Source organism: Megascapheus bottae, chromosome 24, assembly GCF_031878675.1.
Source record: "Megascapheus bottae isolate mThoBot1 chromosome 24, mThoBot2.hap1, whole genome shotgun sequence".
Taxonomy (NCBI): domain Eukaryota; kingdom Metazoa; phylum Chordata; class Mammalia; order Rodentia; family Geomyidae; genus Megascapheus; species Megascapheus bottae.
The window spans coordinates 18,014,458-18,036,999 of record NC_143532.1 but is presented as its reverse complement, the minus strand read 5'-3'; the positions used below and the strand labels follow the sequence as shown (position 1 = coordinate 18,036,999).

Below are 22,542 nucleotides of genomic sequence, written 5' to 3'. Positions count from 1 at the left end.
ATATATATTACCCAAATAACATTGGATATATATGGTATATGTATCATATATAATATGCATATGGTATATAATAAATATATTATAAAATATAGGGGATGCTGCCTAACAGCAGATGAATAGATGAAAGCTCTGAATGCTTTATGTCTCAGTTGCAGAATTTAACAGAAAATGGTGTCAAGAATTCACTCAGGAAAAAAAAAAGAATTCACTAAGGGCCAGAACCTGTGGTTAGTGCCTGTAATGTCTGTTATTCAAGAGATGGCAACAAGAAGATCACACGTTTGAGAGCATAGTGAACAAAGTTAGCAAGACTCAGTCTCAAAGACAAAATGAAAACAAAAGGCCCGAGGTGTGACTCAGGTGGTAGAGAACTTACATAGCATGAGCAGTTCTTGGTGGGGGAGGGAGAAGTCTATCAAACCAAGGCAGATCCTTATTTTATATTCTTTCAAAATCCTGGACCAGAGGACAATCATTTTAATGAAGCTTACTCTGTGAATCAACAGAGTATTTTTAAACCTGTGTGATGGCTAGAAGTCCTAGCAAATGAACATAATTAATATCTTATTCCTTAGGCCACCAAGTAAAAAATTGCTACCTAAATTGTTATAAATTTCCATAGCTTGATTTTATGATGTCTTTGTGGTTTCAGGCAAAATAATTAACCCAATGCTATTTTTCTCATATATTTGTTTATTTTCTGAAAGCATAATACAGATTTATGAAATCCCCAACATTCTAAGATAATCAGTATTGTCTTTGTAGTCAAAAAATGCCTTAAGCATATGAGAAAAAAATAAAGGTTAAGAGAGAAACTGAACTAAAAAGATACATAAGATTAATCAAATGTTTTCATTATTTCTTTTAAAAACCAAATATAAGCTCTTAAGTCAGTCACATACCTTTCTGGACCTCACACATCTTACCTTAAAGGAGAATACATGTTTCCTTGAGTTATCTGAAGTTCACATTATTTGTTAGTGTTTTGAAATACAAAGGCTTTCCAATATATGCATACAGCCCTTTCTCACTTTATTTTAGCCTTAATCTTTAAGACGGGAATTCTGTTTGCCTTCAAGTGTAGGAAGTGGCTCTGGTTCTCACTAGAGCTATTATGGATCCACTGTCACCATTAAGATTCTTCTGTTTGTTTGTTTTTTTAATTTGTCTATATGTAAACTGAACAAGGTTGTTACATGGTAAAAACCAATCCATGTAAGCATCTAACCTCCCACAAGAAGTTGGGTTCTATCTTTGAAGGGCCACCAAAGTGCCTTTTTCAATTGAGAGAAATACATAGCCTCTTTTTTTGACAAGTGGTTGTTATTTAAAGTTTGAAAGATTTATGAAAGAATGAATGAATCCACATGGTCTCCAGGGGATACAATTGGTCAGATTTATTGCAACACATGTATTCACTTAAGCATCACACACATCTGTACTCATATTATATGAACACATACAGACATAGACATTTTATATACCCATGCAGGCAAATGCTTTATATATGTATACACATATGTGTGTGCATATTCATAAATATGCAGTCATACAAAAGATTTTTATGTAGTTTTACTCGATGTGCAAATAGTCTCATTTTTTAATGTGGTGCATGTAGCTACCTCTTTTTAAACAGCTTCTTTGATGAAATTGGTGGCGTCTTGCGTTTCTGCTATTATAAAGTCAAATGATTTGCTATTGATTTCACTTTGAACCTGAAGTAATGATGTGTTGCTGGCACTGACTGAAATGAATATGGATCCCACTGTGGCCTGGGGGTTTATTCTCAGAATAAGCCTTTTTCCCATGTAGCCAATGTGAGTTATTTTTAAAAATTAAATAAATTTGAAAGGATTCTTGTTATCTTCTTGTTCCCAGTAAAGCCTAGAATTTTCAAGGTGCTATCTTAAGATGAGAAAAACCCTCAGTCGTAAAGTAATCCTTATGGAAAGATTATATAGGATTTGGTCTAATCCTTATTTTTTTCCACATTTTTATCTTCGACTTTCATCAAACTAAATCAATGAATATGACTAGTATCAAGGCTCTTCTTACCTTAATGGACTTTTTAAAGCATCAGCTAAAGCTTGTTATATTTCTAATTTGGAATCTTAACTTGCCTTAATGAAATGTGTTCCTAAATTCTCATCAGATATTTACTTTGAAAGGATTTTTATAGCTTCAGAAATGTCTTGGACTAAAATTGAGGAATAGGTTTAAGTCTAATTTAGTTGATTGAAATCTCCTTTAAATTTTTAATTTATTTTGTAATTATGTTTTTATCCTTTTATATAATTCTTTTTTGACACACTTTTGTAAATAAGTTTTCCTTTTGCTTCCCTGAGTTTAAAATCTGACAAGCTGTTGATTTCGTTTGATAAAGAACAACAAGGGTTATGTCTAAATCCCATCAAATGTCTACTAGGGGCCAGGCTCCTGGTTAAGCAATTCATATAAGCATGTATTCCATTCTTGTAATTCTTCCAGGAGTTGGGCCATAGTATCCCATTTCAAGGAGAGGAAACTGAGATGCATTGGGCATCCAGTTTCCCCAAGCCAGTACTACCAACCAAGTGGGGGAGAGGAGAACTGAACCAACTTTGTTTAAAGCACAATAATCAACCAGAAACATTGCACGTATAAAACAGCATAATCTAATTAGTGTTTTTCTTTCTCAAATACAATATAGGTTTATTTCTAAATCAGACAAAGTCTGATCCTGTATGTACACATGTGCATACACATGCCTTATGACGCTTAAACTCTGAGCCTTGCCCTGTCACTTGTGTTTTGTGTTAAAAGCTGACATTCAACCACTTGAGCAATGCCTATAGTTCTGACTTTTTTGTTTGTTTGTTTTTGAATTCATTCTAGGGCTTGAATCTGGGCAATGTCTCTTAGCTTTTTTGCTCAATGCTAGTACTCTACCACTTGAGCCACAGCCCAACTTCTCTAATTGGGATGCTTTTAAACTCATTCCTCAGATCTCTCTCAGCCTCCTGAAGTAGCTAGAATCACAGGCATGATCCCCTAGCATCTGACTGCAGTTCTGACTCTTTACTGGCTGATTGGAGAGTATTTGTCTACCGATGCCGGCTTCTGACAGCTACTGTCAGTTCTCATCATCCTGTGTAACCAGGATTACCGGTATAACTTTCAGGAATATGGCCTTTTCACTTTTTCCTTTCCTCCTCCTCCTTCTCCTCCTCCTCTTCCTCCTCCTGCTCCTCCTCCTCCTCCTCCTCCTCCCCCTTCTCCTCCTCCTTCTCCTCCTCCTCCTCCTTCTCCTCCTCCTCCTCCTTTTCTTCCTCCTCCTCCTCCTCCTTCTCCTCCTCCTCCTCCTTCTCCTTTTCCTCCTCCTCCTTTTCCTCCTCCTCCTCTTCCTCCTCCTCCTCCTCTTCCTTCTCCTCCTTCTCTTCCTCCTCCTCGCCTGTGTACTGTCTGTGAAGAAGATCCACTATAACTCTATACTTTTTTGCATTTTAATTTACTTTTTCTATTACTTATCTTCCTTAAGTTATTTTTTAGCAGTCTCCTCATATTTCTTTTTTATTTCCTTTTTTATTCTATTGCCAGGATAATGTACAGAGGGGTTACAGTTACATTCATCAGGTAGTAGGTGTATTACTCCTTACATATTAATACCCCTTCTCATGTTTTTGTCCCCATTTCCCTCCCTATACCCCCTTCCAATCATCTTGTTTTCTCCCCTTCCCTTCCCTATTTCAAATAAACCAATGAACGTATATACAGTATACCAGGTAACAAAGTCAGATACAGTAACTACTCTAGACTTTTGAGGACAGTGTAATTCACGAAGTGGGCTGGGATTCGAGCACATCACTGGGGGTTGTGTGGCTCTCTGGGACTCACAGGAGCAAGGAGTCCTCTGGATATGTAAGTCTGATGGTTGGTAGGAAGATGTGCTTTTCAGGAGCCTGGGGTGTACTGGGACTGCCTGAGAGATGCTGTCCTTTGCCCTGACCTAGGGGGGTCCATAGCCAAGTTAGGACCTTTTTCTCTCATCTCCAAAGGGTGCTTCTAGTCATGTGAACTCCAAAGAAAGCCAAAGAGCCACGGATAGTCATGTTTCATATTTGGGACCACAGAGTAGGATGGATATAGTAAAACTAAGTTTTGGGAGCCAAGAATCTAGTCCTTTTATGTCATCTTAAGACTATTTATGTCAGAGCTTGGGGATTATGTACAAACAATATCATTTTAGAAAATCAGCATCTAAGGGACATCACTTAGGAGTCCACATCTTTAAATGGCAATAGTGACCAAATGTCTATGATACTGTGGAGTTTCTGAGGAAAGGCATGAAAGGTGTAGTTATTATTAACTATGTTTAGATTTCATAGGAAATCATCTGTAGAAAGGATATTGGACTTTAAGAAGTGCTGGAGGAACAGAGGTCCTGTCAAGAGATGAAATCCATAGGTTGGTGGAGATCTGCTCAGAGCAAGCTGGAACTAAGCTGTCAATCTACAGATGAAGCTGTCTTAGTTGTTTTTGTTACTGGAAGTATTCAAGCAGTAAATAGTTGATGAGATAATCAATGTAAAATGCTTTGGAAAAATGTAAATCTACGTGATGATAATGATGAAAACAATGATGAGGACAAGAGCCCAAGTGGTTCATTTGCAATGAAGATGGGAATGGAGAAGAAAGGGAAAGAGAAAATGGATACTGGTATATACCTACAATGCATCAAAGGACCACGCTAAGTATTTTATTCTGCTTGCCCTAATGATACACACAAATGAGTATCCTCAATCACCAATAAGAAAGAGGGTTAGCAAAGTCATATGGTACCATATAATGGTTAGAACTCCGAAAAATTATTCAGGAAATAATGAATACCTGGGCACTTTTAGTTCCAGAATGTAGATTATTGGCCATGTGCTCCTTTAAATTGGGTACTGAATCTCTCATATAGAGAGACTAGAGCGTGATTCCATTATTATCTTTTCCAGTCCAGACCATACATACTTTTGGCTACACAGAATCTAGCTACTACTTGTTTCCATATAATCATCATTCCTATTAAAAGTCAATAAATAAGCAAATATAAATTATCAAGTTATAAAGCTAAACAACTATTTCTTATGGTCGACAGTACTAAAAATGTCTCATTAAGCTTTTAGATCATTCTGTTTGATGATACAAAATTCTAGAATATTAGGGGGAGTGTTCAGATATCTTTGACATGAGACTCAGAAAGCTTTGGGAATCATTCCTGTTCTTTAATTTAGTTGACAAACCATTCTCAACCTTGATATGAGGACTCTCTTAGTTCTCGGCGAGAAATCAAGTTAGCTGCTCCCCAGGATGAGTTCAACTCTCTATAGAATTATAATTTGTGTGTGTGTGTGTGTGTGTGTGTGTGTGTATATGTGTGTGTGTGTGTGTGTGTGTGTGCGTGTGTGTGTGTGTGTGCTTTTCAGTTTGGTATAATCACTGGATAGCACTTCATTTATATAATAAAAGAGCAATGTGAGAAGAAAATGGTCTTGATGTTTAAAGGGCAAGCTCATTTTTGCCTGGTGCTGAACTATGTCAGGAACGAAGGGCTTTTAAATCGTGACAACTCGCTGGCCTCCTGCAGCAGCTGTCCTCACCATTAGCACCTTTAGATAAGACAGGAGTACAAATTGAAAGGCAATTGTGAGATAGTTCACAAATTGACTGGAATATTGAAGATTCAATTAGACACTTTGCTTTGACTTTGTTTGCATTGCTGTTGAAATGTGTGCTCTGGGAAGGAACTTTGGCTACAAAATACAAGGAGGAGGGGCGACCCATGTGCTGCTCTATGACTCGCATGCTTGTAACTCAGTCTCCCAAACCGATTCTTTTAAGGGAGAAATGGTTTCATTTATAAATAATCATCCTTCAGGGAATAGATTCAGGTTTTGTGGTCGTAACATATTTTTCTTCTGATTATTCAATATGTGACCCAGATTCTTTATAACTTTGTAGCATCTCTGTATTTGTATCATCTTGTATGTGGCTTGTGTTTGCTTTCATTTTAGTCAATGTATTATTATCTCTATTAAGGAGTTAAAAACTCTATGTTAGGAAAATATCTCCATTTCATTGTGCTAAGTATAGAGTAAGGACTCAAGACATGTAACCAAAATGTCCATGTCATCCACACTGGGTAAGAATAGTTAATATTGAGACTCAGAATAGAAATGGGAGCTGAGGTTGGGACATTGAATCCTGGAGATTAGGGAGGAACTCCAAAATAAATTCGAAGTATAGCACTCTTTAACTCATTCCCCAAAAGTCTATACACTTCTTATTTGTCTTCTTCACAGAAGTTACGGCCAGAGTTGAGCTTACTGACATAGTAGGTTGCAGATCAGATGTTTGATCATTCCTAAGAAAGAAAATCAGAGTGTCATATGCTAAATCTGACCTTCTTAGACTTAGATCTGAAGCCTATAATCTAGTCTCAGCTAAATTACAGGCTTAAGGTACTTGCCTGATATACCCTGGTGTCATTAAAATCAACACTCATAGTCTCTTATTGTTCTTCATGCTTTGGGTAGGTAATTGCCTGCTCTTAGAGTATGGCTTGAATATAAACTGTAAGGGCTAGTTTGTCTGGCCTTAGGAGATGAACTCATTGCTGGCTAGATTTCTTATTTTCTTTCTATAATTACTTCCACTCCAAAATTATTCATGAAGAACAAGCCTTCATGCCTATAGGTTGGCATCCATAGATGAGATCAATCATGGATAGAAAATGTTATTGCCAATGACATCACAGGTCTACAAAGGTGGCATCTGTACTGGGTATGTGAAGTACATGGGCATTGTCTTCAAATAGTTGTACAAAGGGGCTACCATACAAAAAAGGAATTTATAATATATCTTGATCATTGTCACCCCTTTCAATATTCTCACCCATCCCTCCCCTCCTCACTCCTCCTCTCTTGTCTTAATTTTGTAAGGTATACATTGGATTCTTTACTGCATGTCCCCCCTCTTCTCCTCTTCATTCTTCTGCCTTTCTCCTTGATTCCCCCACCCCTTTGGATTATCCACTTTCTGGTGTTTTATTTTGCTGAACTTTCTAAGGAATGACACCATTTGAGATACTTTCATTATTCCCTAAACAACACAGTACCACAAATAATTACACAGCATCACAAATATTTACGAAGCATATATACTGTATTAGGTGTTGTAAGTAATGGTCCTTGAAACTTACAGGGTAGTCATCGTTCTATGCAAGCACATCATTTTATATAAGGCCTGAGCACCACAGGTTTTGGTCTCGGTTTAAATGAATCCTTGAACTAATGTGCCTTGCATACTAAGAGATGGGAGTGCTTCCTTTGGAATTTGAATTAGGGAAGGAAAGAGGATAAACAAGATGATGAGTCAAAGGACAAAGAATGAACCAGTGCAACAGTGATATTCATAAGACAGTAGGTTGGAAGTGAACTCTACAACTTGGGAGGGATGGGGGGAGGGAAAGAGGGAGAAAAACATGGGAAGTGGTAACAATCAATGTTCAAGGAGTAATCTGCTCACTATCTTATGAATGTAACTGTAACTTCTCTATACACATTATGATAATTACATAAAAGCATTTTGAAGTGACATTATATCTCTTGGAACCCCTGAATGACTCAAAATGGTCAGAGAGATGGCTATATTCAAAATATAATATAGTCACTTCACTCAGTCCTTACACAATGCAAGAAACATCTACCCACCTTCTCAGGAATAGCATAATCTTTCTTTTACAGTTCTTAAAGTGAATTTCTCAATATTCTGAGAAAGTTTGGAATTCATCTAACTGGGTAATGGTTTAGAACTTGGAAAAATAAAGTCAAGCTGAGAGAAAATTAAACAAACTAAAGTTCCTAGCATCAAGTGATCAGAAGCTGAACTGGCAGAATCACAGTTGATTTTTCTTAAAGTATTGGAAATGTAACATTTGACTTCTGTCACTTCTAAAGTTTGGAGAGGCTTAGAAAATGTTGTTAAATGAATACATGATTATATATATATATCTATATATATATTAGGCATTGAGAAAAGAAGTAACTTAAGAAGATTGATATAATTGAAATCCTTGACTTATGCAAGACATTATTTTAAGGCTTTTAATCTTGGTATTTATATATAAAGCCCCTTCCTTCCTTCCTTCCTTCCTTCCTTCCTTCCTTCCTTCCTTCCTTCCTTCCTCCCTCCCTCCCTTCCCCTATCCTGGGGTTTGAACTCACAGCCACAGCAGTGTCCCTGAACTTCTTTTGCTAAAGGTTAGCACTCTATAACTTAAGCCATAGCTTTTCTCCAGGCATTCTTCGTAGTTGATAAGAGTCTCATGAACTTTCCTTCTCTGGCTTGGCTTTGAACTGTGATCTGATCTGTCTCTTGGATAGTTAGGATTACAGCATTGAACCAGTAGTACCCAGCTTTAAGTATTTTCTTTTTTGACAAAATTCTCGGGTGCTTCCAGTTTTATAACAACTTGCTTGGCAAAATCTCTATATATCTCTGAAACCCTCTATTATCACTGTGAGCTTCTACTTTCTCATAAATGATATATACAAAAGCACTAGAGTCTAGTAACATTAAAGCTTCTTTTTGACCTAGGGTATGTACAAAATGGTTTTATACTACTGAGTCTCTATGGAAACACATCGCATCTCATAAGATATTTTTAAATTTTTTAAGGAAGTAGCCTAAAGTTGTGAATCCCTAAGCAGCAACATCTAGTGATTGGAAGGCAATGTGATGGGTTTACAGCAACTGTAAATTGTATTTTAAGGATCCCAGTGGAGCAAGTAGGAAATGAAGAGGAAAAGTTAGTGTTAAAAATAAGGGGAAAATCAAATAAAAAGGCAGGTGTTTTGTACTCACTCTCAGGTCTGGCACTTTGAAAATAAACACAAATTATTTTGCATATGACAAAGGTGAGATAGGCTTTGATAAATGTCACTCTAAATTCACAATATATTTAGTAATAGTCATTGGATTCTGAATGTGAAGGAAATTAAAATTTCTTTTGATCAAAGTTTGGACGGCCTTCCTGATAGGAAAATATAATTGGCCTTTTGAAGCCTCAAGAAGAATTCCAAATTGATTGTTTCATTTGAGGTAGAAAGTTTGGAGATTATCTTCTCAGATGAATATATTTATGATGATGTGATGGCATTTAGGATGTGCCTTGCTTATCAATCTTCTTGTGGATCATTGTGTTGGCAAGGTTTCATGACTGAGGCAAGATGCAGATATAGGTGAATGCTATACAATTATTAGTTTTCTCTCTCTTTTTGCATTATACCAACTTCACAGATGTTTCCTCTTGAAGAACAAAAACAAATGACCAAGAGGGACTAATACGTTTGGGTAGTTAGAGTCTGGAACTTTTACTATCTAAGTTAGTAACATAGCCTTCATTTTATTGTTGGCTCATGGAAGAATCCACTTGGTGAACTTAATTATCCCCTCTGGTGTTCTTCTATATTCTATGCTAAATATTAAGCTATGATTTTGTGACATTGAGTGGAACTGCTAGGCCATAAAAATATTGTAGGCCTTTCAGAATAGCAATTTCGAAAGAAAAAGACTTTAATAATAAAAACATCTAACTGAAGACACTTGGTATTAAGTTGAAGGCAAGAAATGGAAGGGTGACTTCTGAACCTTCAGCTTTTCCCAGTGTGATTTAGGCACAATCATTGTGCCTACATCAACTGTTTTTTTGGGGCCATTTTATTGGTTAAGAAAAGGTTGTTATCTATAACAAGCATGTGGAAACTTTGGTTTTTATCTCTAGCTTTGTAATCTTCTTTTGAAGTAATCCATTAAAAATGTGAACAGTTATGTAACTGTTGCATCAGTAATGATACCTACAAATAGTTCTTTATTTAGATGTGAATGTGCAATACATAATCAAGGTATATGAACTGTTGGGTGCCAGTGACTCAGATATTCATTTTAAAAAGATCAAGGAAAATGAAGTTGGGAACTTTATTCCAACCATAGAAAAGTTTATTGGTGTTAATGTATCTGATTTCTAATAATAATAAAAACAAAGAAAGATTTCTCATTTTAAATGATCTAGCCAGACTTTAAGTAGGTAATGAGGCATAATCTAATCACCATTACCACTCCAGATAAAAGAAAAATAAAGCAAGCAAATAAGCAAAGAAAGGAGAAAAAAAATGATTGAGGATTTGGGAAAGCTCAAATATACAGGGTAATTCATGGTTTTGACAAATGAGACTTAGGTGATTCCACATTTTTTAATCCTCCTGCTTCATATGCATGAGGAAAGCTATGGATTAGGATGAAGATTTAAGGGAGAGGTAACACTCTATAATGCTGTATATATGTGTGTGGGCATCTTTTAAGTGGAACTCCTGAAATGACAGAATCTATAACCACCGTTAAACACTTGATCCTTTTAGAGTCTGTATTAAGGTGAGGACTAGAGGAAGTCCTTTGGGGCTTTAAGCAAGTTATGTAAACATTGAAGATTCTGAAGCTGAGCAGCTCAGGCTATCAGTTATCTCTGCTCTCTGTGGCAAACAAGTGGAGACGCTACCAAAGCATTGATAATTATTAGCGAATAGGCTTCTTTATTTGGTTTAGTGATTCCTCCCAGAGCCAAAATTCTTTTTGTTCTTATCTCTAAGGAGAGTCATAATCTTAAAGAAACAGGGTCAGAAAGTAGTACACGGAAGAATACTGCCAAATGTTTAGAAAGTCTCTCTGTGTGCTTTGGGAAGGGCTCAGGGACACAAGAGGGAGAAGACAGGGTATTTTTTATTTTTTATTTTTTATTGCTGGGGTAATGTGTAGAAGGGTTACAGTTACATTTGCCAGGTGAATTACTTCTCGCACATTGATACCTCTTCTCATGTTTTTGTCCCCATTTCCCTCCCTCCACCTCCTCCCAATCATCTTGTTTTCCCCCTTCCTTTCCTATTTCAAATAAACATACATACACTATACCAGATAACAAAGTCAGATACAGTAACAATATGAGATTAACCATAGGGGCAAAAAAAGAGAAGAGAAATAACTTACTATATTAAGAACAACAATCACACAAGATTGTTTCCATATCCTAGAGATCCTTTCATTTAGTCTCAGCCTACATAACCTTATGTACCTAGGTTTTGAGCTATTGCAGTCTTGTGCTTAGGAGAGTCCTAGATGTATACTAATTATTACAAATGCAGGACAACATTGAGCCTATGTTCCTTTGGGTCTGGCTTATTTCACTTAATATGATTTTTTCCAAGCCTTTCCATTTCCTTACAAATAGGGAGATATCATTCTTTCTGATGGCAGCATAGAATTCCATTGTGTCTAAGTACCACATCTTCTTGATCCAGTCATCTACTGAGGGGTATCTGGGTTGGTTCCATATCTTTGCTATGGTAAATAGTGCTGCAATGAACATCATTGTGCTAGTGGATTTAGTATATCCTTGTTTCTGGATTTTGGGGTAAATGCCAAGTAGTTGAACTGCTGGGTCATAGAGGAGCTCTATGATTAGTCTTTTGAGGAACTGCCATACTGCTTTCCATAGTGGTTGAATAAGTTTACACTCCCATTACTGGCCATACCCCCATCAGCATCTGTTGTTATTAGATTTCTTGATCCTGGCCATTCTAACTGGAGTGAGGTGGAATCTCACTCTAGTTGTTTTGATTTGCAGTTCTTTTATGGCCAGAGATAAGACAGGGTAGTTTATGGGTAAGAATGCTTGACTTAAATCCCACCTCTCCTGGTGGGGCAAAGTAAACCTCTTGTATGTCTGTTTCCTGTTTCTGCTATTCCTGGCTCATCCCTCAGCCGTGTTTTTCTGGCCCCGTTTACTCATTGTCTGTCCATCAAAAGTAACTGGGTTGTTGTTTCATATTATTTAGTTCTGTTGCATTTCTCTGTATAATATAGGGGAAAATAGCATGCTTTCAAATTCAGGGTTTACTGTTTATCAGGCTGTATCAGCTTTGCATCAGAAAGTGACTTAATCTTTCTCTGAATATTTTCTCATTCACAAAGTTAACCCTTAAGGACAGTTGTAAAAATTCCTTGAAGGATGTTTGCATACAGTGACTGATTGTGATGTTGATTTCTGACATATAGTTAAGAGCTAAAAAAGTGCCCCCATGATGAAGCAACAACTGTTTTGTTGTTTATGTAAACTGTGAGTGACCCAAAAGTGCACCTAAATTAAAGAAACAGAACTGTGGTGCCACTAAGTCCCAGGAACTGACCTGTCTGTGTTAAAATTAACCAGAACTCGTGTAAATTCAAGGGATGGCATTTGTTTTCCAAAGCTGAACTTGCACGTAAATTCAAGGGATGGCATTTGTTTTCTAAAACCATAAAACTACCCTTAGACAGCTAATTAGGACTCTATTGGTATAGGAATCCCCCTTAGCTCCAACTGCCCTGAACTGTCCCTAAACCCTACCTTATCTCATTCCAATAGCTGATTGCTGTGTTAATGTACATCTATAGTCTTTGCCTTTAAAAGCCCTGTAGAAAAGCTGTTCAGGGCTTCCTCCTGGGCTCCTGCTGTATGGGAGTGTAGGACGGAGCCAGGAGCTAGCCCGCCTGAATAAAGCCTTGCTTTTGCATTTCGGAACATCTGACTTTGGTGGCCGTCCTGAGACTTGGGCATAACAATAGCATTACATTTTGCTATCTGCTTCACAAGATGGAAGCTAAGTTCTTTTGCAGGGTTCGTAACATGCCACAGCCACCGTCTAACTCACACCCGTTCCACTCACTGCTGGCTATTAGTGCCTTAATTTTCTCTTGCAGCACTGTTAGTTCTTCTACTGCGCTAAGTGAATATTTAAAGAACGTCATTGATATAATTTCTGCCATATTATTTTTTTTTCTTAGCTACAATCAATAAAAAATAAACTCTGGCAGATTCTGACTGTAGGAAACATAATGACAGAAAACAAATTCCTTCTCTTACTGGTGACTTTTAATATGCTTTCTTTCTCTGTGACATTATTATTATTGTAAAACAAATATGATTGTGTATATTTGAGTTATAAAACATGTTAGGGGGCACATACATAGTTAACACATATATTTACATACTTACTGTAGTGGATCAAATAAACATATCCATCATCTTACGTAGCTCTCCATTTCCTCCTATAGCAAGAACAGCTATGGTTCATTAAGGTTAGCAAAAATCCTGAATATAATACATCATTGTTAACTGTGGTTCTCATGTTGTGTTTTAAAATTCCATTTTTTTCTTATTTGAAATCTAAATTCCTAGGATAGATATACAGAGTGACTGGAAGGTCTGTTTTTCTTAATATCGCTGTTAGAAACCTTGAAGTACCTAATTAACCCATTTCCTCTTAGCCAGTTCTATGCAAATAAAGACTGCTTTTTACTGTTCTTTTGGATTGGAAAGTAAAATCTGACAAAAGAAAGTGGAGTTCGCTTTTATTATTTTGGGTTCGGTTTTAAAGACACTTCCTATGCAAGAATCATAACGTTGATACTTTCAAGGACAAGTTTAGACTCTTTTCTTCCAGTGCACTGACTCTGGATTGGAGTTTTAAAGGCATACAAGCAAATATCACAACTACGGCATATGTACAAACTCGCGTGAAAGATAGGACTTTAGCCTGTAATCAGCTTTCTCTCTGAAAACTAATGATAACACAGAGAGATTCTGTTACTCTTTCCTTTTCCTTAGTTTCAAAGAAATAGCTTGGGAATTAAATGCAAAGCAAGGGGCACTTCCAGTTTTACACGTGTAAGGTTTTGAGATTTTAGGTTAGTTTTCGTAGTTTACTGTTTTCTTGCATCGTATGCCACTAGTAGATTTATTGGTAAGAAATTTCTTACAGAAATAGGTAGCTCATAGAAATGCATAAAATAAAAAGAGAATGTGTTCAGTTATGAGCTCATGAACTTTTGGACATTGTACAATTTCAAATTCAGTGATGCTGAAAGTGGTTTCTCTTGATTCTTTGGATGATCGTCTAGGTTGTGTCTCATAACATGATTGTCTTACAGAAACTTAATGTTGATTGAATATTACAGGCCTTTGACTTATTATTCCACTCTCTATATTATTCTTGCTTGCATTCTATGGACCTGGGATCTCTTTAAACATTTTTAATTAAAGTTCTTAATTTCACATAGTTGTAGAATGCATGAAGTTATGAAGATATAAACCAGACTGATCTTACATACTGTTTACCTAGTTTCCCTTCACGACAGCATCTCACAAAACCATAGTGCAGTCTCTACCACAGTATGAACACATGTAAAACAAGTATGGAGCATTTCATCATCATGATAGGCGAGCAGTCTACCACTAGGCCAAACTCCTGGCTCCAGAGGCTCCTATTTCCTGAAGCAAACCATTTCTTTTTTGTTTGCACTGGGTCTAAGGAGTAAATTTTGGATAAGGCAGGACAGTCTAACCCTTACTTCCACTGAGGTATCAAATTATGTGGACATGGCCTTTTTTTCTCTTTCTAAAAGGAAAGTAATTGATAAAGGAAAAGACAGTAGACCACAAATAATCATACATGTTTCCTTTGATATGCTTTGGGGCTGAAATGTATATGAATATGCTGTTCCTATGAAATTTCAACATCATGCTTCTCATACAATATCCATAGTTACATAGCTGCCAAAGTGCTGACTATTATTTTGCTAGTTTCTTTCCATCCATAGAAAGCACAGTAAAATACAAGACAGCAAATATAACACCATCAAGGAGATAATTCTGAACCCGTTACCTGATAAAGAAGTAAGCTATTTGTCAACTTAATGCCTCTTTGTATGTCATGACACATTGGTTCTTCCCAAGACCTAAATTTATAGCTACAGCCCTGTACCATATAGCAATAAAGAATACTATAAATTATCTATTCTGATCTTCTCATTTTTCAGCTGACCTCCCAGGTAAGTCCTAGAAATCTCTTCATTGGCAACTCCTTGTATGTTTCTTGTTTGGTAGCTGTCTGTTTGTTCAGCATTTATTTTTATGTTTAACAAAAGGCTGTGTATTATGTTATATTATAATTGAAAGCTACCAGCGTCAGCAGGCTAAATCCAATTCCTCTTCATTTCAGTCAAATTTCACATTCCATTACAACAGAATTAATTTGATGGCCAAATCTGGTATGTTACTGCTTTCCAGCTAGATTTGTTTCCAATTTAACATCCTAACTATGCTTGTAAAATAGACAATAAAACAATCTTTTCTGATTTGGGAAATGTACTTTATTCTTCATTTCTCTCTGCTCCACTGTAACATTTTAGTTGAGTTTTATGGAACAATCACTTTCCTCATCTAATTACTACAATTCCCTGGTAGATGGCCTTCCTCACCCTGCAAGAGCAAAATTATCATAAATACACAATGCCTTTGCCAGCATCTCATCTCCCACATACATCAGTGAGTAGCGCTGGATGCCAAGCCCCCTCCACCACTAAATTGTGCTCTTGATAAATTGACAATTTTCATGTGAACCCATCACATTTTATTCTGACACACCTGCAAAATTCCTTAGAAAGTTAATCTTTCCTCATAGGTACTCTTCAGCTTCTGCTCCTTGTGTGTACACAGGACTACGAATGCAGATAAACACAGGCTGAATCCTTCTAATTAAATGCTTAGATGTCAGGACTCTATTCCAACAATGAAAAGGTGGAAATGGCTCTCCAAGCAAGATCATAGAAATAAACCAGAGGAACTGAATTGGTGGCAAATCTAAAAACCCTCCTGCATTATGACATTCGACTGCAGTGATACTATCAAAAGAAAACTTGCTTGGGAAGTAATCACGGGAGAGTCCAGAATCCAGATTTGGCTTGAGACTGAAGAATAAGCATGGATTTCAATAAAGGCCAGAACTGAAGGGGCCCTGAGATGAAATCAACACTAAGATCCCCTGAAGAGAAGACTCTAAGTAGAGAAGCTGGGTGATATCTTTTCATCTCCTAACCCCTCACCAAGGCATCTAGAAACTCCCTGGAGGTTAACCCCAGGGAAGAATATGATGAATAAATTGATGTTACAGAATCAAGAGTACAAATTTGTTTTAAAAATCAAAGATCATAGATTCTATGTATCCAGTAAAGCCTAGAACAGTAATATAATGAGTGGCAAAATCTCTGAGGTAAGATAGATTGAAAAGAAAAGTTAAACTCAAGACTAAACCAGCTTGACTAGCAAATGTTCTGTTTTCCCTGGTGTCAGACAAGGAGGAGACAAGGATACATTCATTATATTGTCTTCAATCTGGCTCTCCCAAATTTCCTTCTCACTCTTCCTGGAGATTTCCTTCTTGCCGATGACAAGTTGAGCCTTCTGCAGATGACAAGCAGGGGTTCCAGAAGGAGAGACAGTTACAAGAGGTGTTACAAGGTTTTACAAACACCGCTTGATTCCAGAGTGACTTTCGGGATGAAAATAACTTAATTATATCATTTTTAGTCATTATAGCTATGATTAATTCAGGAAAAAATTACCAATGAATATTAAAAATCTCCAAATAAATGCTTGATGAAAAAGATTATAGATTGTCTCAAAGAATCTCCTTGAAGATTACTCATTAATTGCAAATGGAAAACTGGTAATTTTCCAGCAGAGAAACCTGGCTCTCACTCTCTTTTTACCCAAGTGCCTTAAATTCCCTTAGCCAGGAGTGGCACAAACCAACAGAAGTTCCTCTTCATACAATGCAACAGGAATGATTCAACATTTCTTTCACTGCTGCCAAAAATGTAAGTTGAATTTAATCATGGTGAAACACAGACAAATCCACATGAGTGACAGGTTTTTTTCAAGTAATAGCCCTACATCACAATGGATTGGATAACAATAGTAGTGCTGGAGAAATAGGCAGACTCCAGATTGTATTTAGAAAGTATATCTCTTAAAGATATACTCTGTATGTGGCACGTGTCATGGTGTTTGTAGTCAGCTGGGGAAGGGAAAGGGTAGCACATTCCAAAGCCTGCTTAAAATTTCAAAGATGATCAGGTAATGAATACTATTGATTATCCTTGGAACCAAGGGTGGAGGGAGGGGGAAGGAGTTAAATAACTTGGTAAGGAAATATGTCTGTTTTCTGATTTTAATATTTTGGTCTTAATTTAAAATCAGTATATTACACATGTGTTTTTCTTTTCTTTTCTTTTTTTTCTGAGAAAAAGAGAGATTCCACTATGTATCCCAGGCCAGCCTCAAGCTCAGGCTCTTCCTACCCCAACATCCTAAGTGCTAGAATAGCAGATGAGAGTCTTTTATGTCCAGCATTAGACTTGACATTTTATTTAACTTTAAAAGGTGATTTTCAAGTAGATTAATAAATTAAGGAAACCAGACACCAAAACATTATATACATTTCCTAAATCAGCGAGAATTGTCAGGCAGTAGATTAGAATCATACTAACTGTGGTTAGACACACAGGAACAATATTTTCTCTCTCAAATAAAAGCTTCTGTGTTTGCCCGCTGTGAGTTAAGGGTGCCAGCTAAGAAATGATGTCATGGGGAACAGTACTTTGAATCTCAAGTGACCCCTTGGAAAAAATTATTTTTACAGCCTATCTATTTGCATTGAGTGTGGAACCCACTTGTCCTGTGTCCTCTGTGGAAGCACACATGCATGAGCAGAGGGAATTAAAAAACCCGATGGGCTTTTCTAAGAACATACTTTACAGCCTGTTCTTTAAATTTTTCTTTATGTTTCTGACTCTGCTTTCAAAGTGAGAAAAATCCTCTTATTAAAAAAAAGGGGGTGAAAACGTTTTCTATAGAGCAGTCGCCCATCTGCATCGAAAGCATTTTCTTTCTCCAGCTGCCATTAGTTCGTATTGAATGCACAGTCAGATGGGCCTCCACACACACTCAGAGTCATTTATTTATTCTTTAATGCACATTGAGGCATGTTTGATGCAGCATCAGTTTTCAGCTTAACTGAAAATTCAAATGAATGTCTAATTCAAGTTTATTCAAGATACATTATTTACAAAACCAACATTATTTCCCCCACCACCAATTTTTTTTATATTTGCTTTCTTTGCATTTTCACTTTACAATCTACATGCTACATATATGAGAATTTTGATAAGGGTTCAAAATGTTGATTTTTAAGATAGTGGACCTGGAATGAAATTAATAGTTTTCATTAACTTTTAAAATACTTTTGAGCATCTCTTTTTATTATGACTTATGAGTTCCTGTAAACTTACATGATCCTGATGAAGTAGGAGTGATGATTCTGAACCATGTTTTGCAGTGAGAGAAATGTATGTAAACACATAAATACTGATATTGACAACTTGTCCTCCCCCATAAGGAATAATTAATGTTTGTTTTCTTGATTTATGGACTTTGTTAAGGTTGTGAGTGAGACGGAGAACTGGGTGAAACCAAGGCAGATTTGCTTTATTCTTGCTAAAATGTAAATTATATTAATGTAGAAGAGAGAGGAATGGTGTCTAAAATGAGAGAAAAAGGTGAGGGAGGCATGCAGAACAAAGCAAGTTAGCTTAGTTGAAGTTTTCAGAGAGAGAGAGAGAGAGAGAGAGAGAGAGAGAGAGAGAGAGAGAGAGAGAGAGAGAGAGAGGGAAAGGGAGAGAGAGAGAGAGAGAGAGAGATTGTGTTGGGTATGGGTGTTGGGTATGAGTGCCTTCTACATTCATTAGATTCTAGATCATTTCCCTATTGATGCTGTAACAAATTATCCTATATTTGGCATATGAAACCATACAGATGTACTGTCTTACAGTTTTGGAATTAAAAAAAAATCAGCCTCTCTGCATTAAGCCAAGGTTTCCTCAGAGCCCATTTCTTCTTTTCTAGAAGAGAAGCTGTTTCCTTAACTTTCCAGTGTGTAGAGCCTGCCTGCACTGCTTCATCTACCACCTGCTCCATCTTCAAAGCTAGCAATGTCACCCAGTTTCATTTTGTGTCACTCCAACATTGTATCTTTGGTCTTTTCTACATTTACAACCCTTTCTGCTGCATAGGGTCTACCCATATATAATCTAGGACAATCCCATTATTTTATGGCTTTCCCACAGAAATCTTCATTTCAGGTGGGACTTTGGTTCTCCCTTGCTATGTAACAGGACACATTCACAAATCATGGAACATTTGAGGGGAAGGTCACTAGTCGACTATGGATACCAAGCCTTTACTCTTGCCAGGGAACCTTTCTGCTAATAGTAAGTACTTTTATAAACATGATCTTTGTGTATTTGTTGAGGGCATATTTTTTATTGTAGAGGTAAGGAACAGTGATTTACTGTGACTTTCATGGCCCATGGTGTACTATAATTCCTAGTTTTATGTCCTCAGTTGCGAACTGAGCTACTTGAGGGCAGGCATTATTCCTCTGTTGATTTTCCCTCACGATGTGTGTTACCTCTTACATAAAATAGGTTTTAGATTTCTAGTTATGTGTGGAGTGTAGTATAAGTTAAATATTCTTTAAATACTTGGATGGCAGAATTAATAAGATAGCAATTTGACCCCTAGATGGGAAATAAGTAGATTTTTGTTTGTTTCTTATAGTCTAGATGACATTTTTGTGGTGGTGTGTTTCAATAATGCATCTGAAATGATAAGGCATACCTAGATCCTTTTCAAGTTACTTGTGATTATTTAAAAGTGTTATCATAAGAATTTTATTGGAAATACCTTTTATTTCTAGCCAGGTAGTCTAATGCCACAGATGGGGATGTGATTCTAATTTTACTGGGCAGCAATCTCACGAAGTGAGTAACCCATGATTAACAAAGCTGGATCAACCTGTGAGGAGTATAATTATCTGTCTAAAAGGAAACCAGGGCCAGAAAGAACACAGAGAAAGAAAAAGAGGTGGACTTCTACATTCTTTTTTTTTCTGCAACAAAGAATAGAGAATTGAATGGTATCCTATTTTTTCACATTTTTTTTGTTTGTTTGATGTATATGCTGAAGCTAAGGATGATTTTGTGTCTCTTCCATTGCAAGGACTTGATCTGTACCCATTCAATTCTGAATTCCAGCACATGGAAACCGGGCTTAGGAGAGATGTACATGGAATGTGGCTTTGAGCAAGGGAAGTAAAGACAAACCTCAAAATGACAGTAGAGTGGAATATTGGTAAGAAGGAGCCCATCTGAATAGATGGAAGGCTTGGTTATCTTTGATGTTAACTTTGCAGCATTGGGAGTTATCCTAGCTCCTACTTGATACCTACTCCATATACGTATACAGATGTACACATCATGGCTCATAGACACAGATGTGCAAACACACACACACACACACACACACACACACACACACACACACACACACCATACACAGTAAAAGAAGAGGAAAGAGAGAAATAAATTACTTTTTTTCCACAGCTTGGGTGAAAACTGTGTCCAAATGCTGAATGAGAAAGTATTAGCTCTATAAATCTGTCTTCCCAAACCACTGTCTTCTATACATTCTATACGCATTGACAATTACAACTCAGATCTAAATCAAATGCTATTATGTTACTTTTCCTACTTCCCCTGGATTTGCTGTGAATTTATCTGATAGGCAGAATGTAATCCTATTGCCTGTCATTATCATAATCTGGGAAAAATGCTGACTTTACATAAGTTTCACAGGAAAATTTATTTATAAACTAGTTACCAAGAAAACAAATCAATTTTGGCAAAGGTCTTTATTTTTCAGATAGTCGTCTTTTAGCTTTTGCACATGTTGTTTTTTAATTTTACTTTTATATTGATTTCATTTTCCCATGGTGCAATGTTAACAGGGGAAGCATCTATATTTAATTGTGAGGAAAGTGAGATAGTCACAGCAATTGAATCTGCCACAGCCCTGCTCTGTATGCTTTGAAGGGAGCCTATCAGTCCAGGGCACCTTTCTAAATGTGCAAGGCATCAATCAAGAGACCAGTGGACCCTGTCCACAGTGAACACATTGCCTTACACATTTTGAACTGGGAGGGTTCATTGTGCTCACGCTGATGTCCTCAGACTTTTTGGCCATAGGATCAGAATCCATCCCTAGAATTGCGACTCTCAGCATCCCACGTGGCTTGTGTCCCCATCTGAATATCACTCATCATCCTTTTTTGGTATGCAGAGACCTTTGAGATTTTGTGTGCACATGAGGGCTTGGGCTGCAAAATGGCACACGATGATGACAAAGTGAGAAAAAAAATACTTAATTATAGTAACAAGTCAAATTAGAATCTTTATGGACATTACTTTTCAATTCCAAATTTGAGACTTTCCTGCAAATGTTATAATGCAAAGCTGCACAGTGGCTCTAGGTATAACCACTGTATTTCCATTGCTGTCTTTTTTTTTTTCAATTGAGTCTTTCCCTGTCTGGCCCATCTCAGCCCCTAGATGAAATCTCTTGCAGTCCATCCACCCAAGACAAATTTCATTTCCCTGTGGTATCACATCCTTTGTGTATCATAGCACATGAATCATCATGTTGTTTATCCTATTCTTCATTCTTGGTCCATTCAAGATTGTATCATTTGAACTAATTATATGCATTGCTCACACCATAGTGCTGTGACTGGCTCCTCAGGGTGGCAGTATTGAGAAGTGCTGAGTGCCTTGAGGGAGTTTCACTTAGACCCTGGAGTGGGATCACAGAACCACAACGCTTTACAGCCTCTTTCTGCTTCTTGGTTTCTGAAATGAGCAGTTTGTTCTAATGCATCCACCTGTTATATATACTACTATGACTAAGCGTCTAATGCTATGGGGCTACCCAATCTTGAACTGGAAATTCAGCAACATGAACCCAAATCAACTTTCCCTTTTTTTTTTGCCAGTCTTGGGCTTTAGCTCAGGGCCTGAGCACTGTCCTTGGACTTTCTCAAGGCTAGAGCTCTACCACTTGAGCCTCAGCACCACTTCCAGCTTTTTTTTTCTATGCATGTGGTACAAGGAATTGAACCCGGGTCTTCGTGCATGCCAGGCAAGCACTCTACCACTAGGCCAAACTCCCAGCCCAAACTTTCCCTTTTTATAAAGTTAATTGTCTCAGGATTTTTGTTACAGGGATGGAGAACTGATTAACTCAAGGATTGGAGAGATGTGAGTTTCCTGTTTTCTCCCCTAACTTAGTTCCTACCCCATTCTTGTTGTTGTTGTTTGTTTTTAATATGAAGATTTTAGAACAGTAGCTATTCATTATTTCTTTTTTTTCTCTCCCTTTTCTTTCTGATTTGTTTTGTTTTGCAGTCATAGGGCTTGAACTCAGGTCTTGGGCACTGTCCCAGAGCTTCTTTTGCTCAAGGCTACCACTTGAGTCATAGCACCACTTCCCAGCTTTTTTTTTCTGTGTATTTGGTACCAAGGAATTGAACCCAGGGCCTCACGCATGCTAGGCAACCACTGTACCGCTAGGCCACTCTCCTAATCCTCATGATTTCTATATAGAATGATTCTCTCTATCTGCATGGTCCTCATTACTGTCAGCTATTGTCCTCCAGATCGGGAGCACAGTGAATTCTAGTGGACTCATCTGAA

General features: G+C 37.2%; 1 long non-coding RNA gene across 1 annotated transcript in view; it reads left to right on the top strand.

Annotated features, from left to right (window-relative positions):
- Positions 1-15,888, top strand: part of LOC150047049 (uncharacterized) — a 158,790-nt gene extending 142,902 nt beyond the window's left edge. Inside the window, exon 6 of the long non-coding RNA XR_016539495.1 lies at positions 15,579-15,888. This is a non-coding gene — a long non-coding RNA (uncharacterized LOC150047049). The remainder of the gene's footprint in view (positions 1-15,578) is intronic.
- Positions 15,889-22,542: the final 6,654 nt, after the last annotated feature.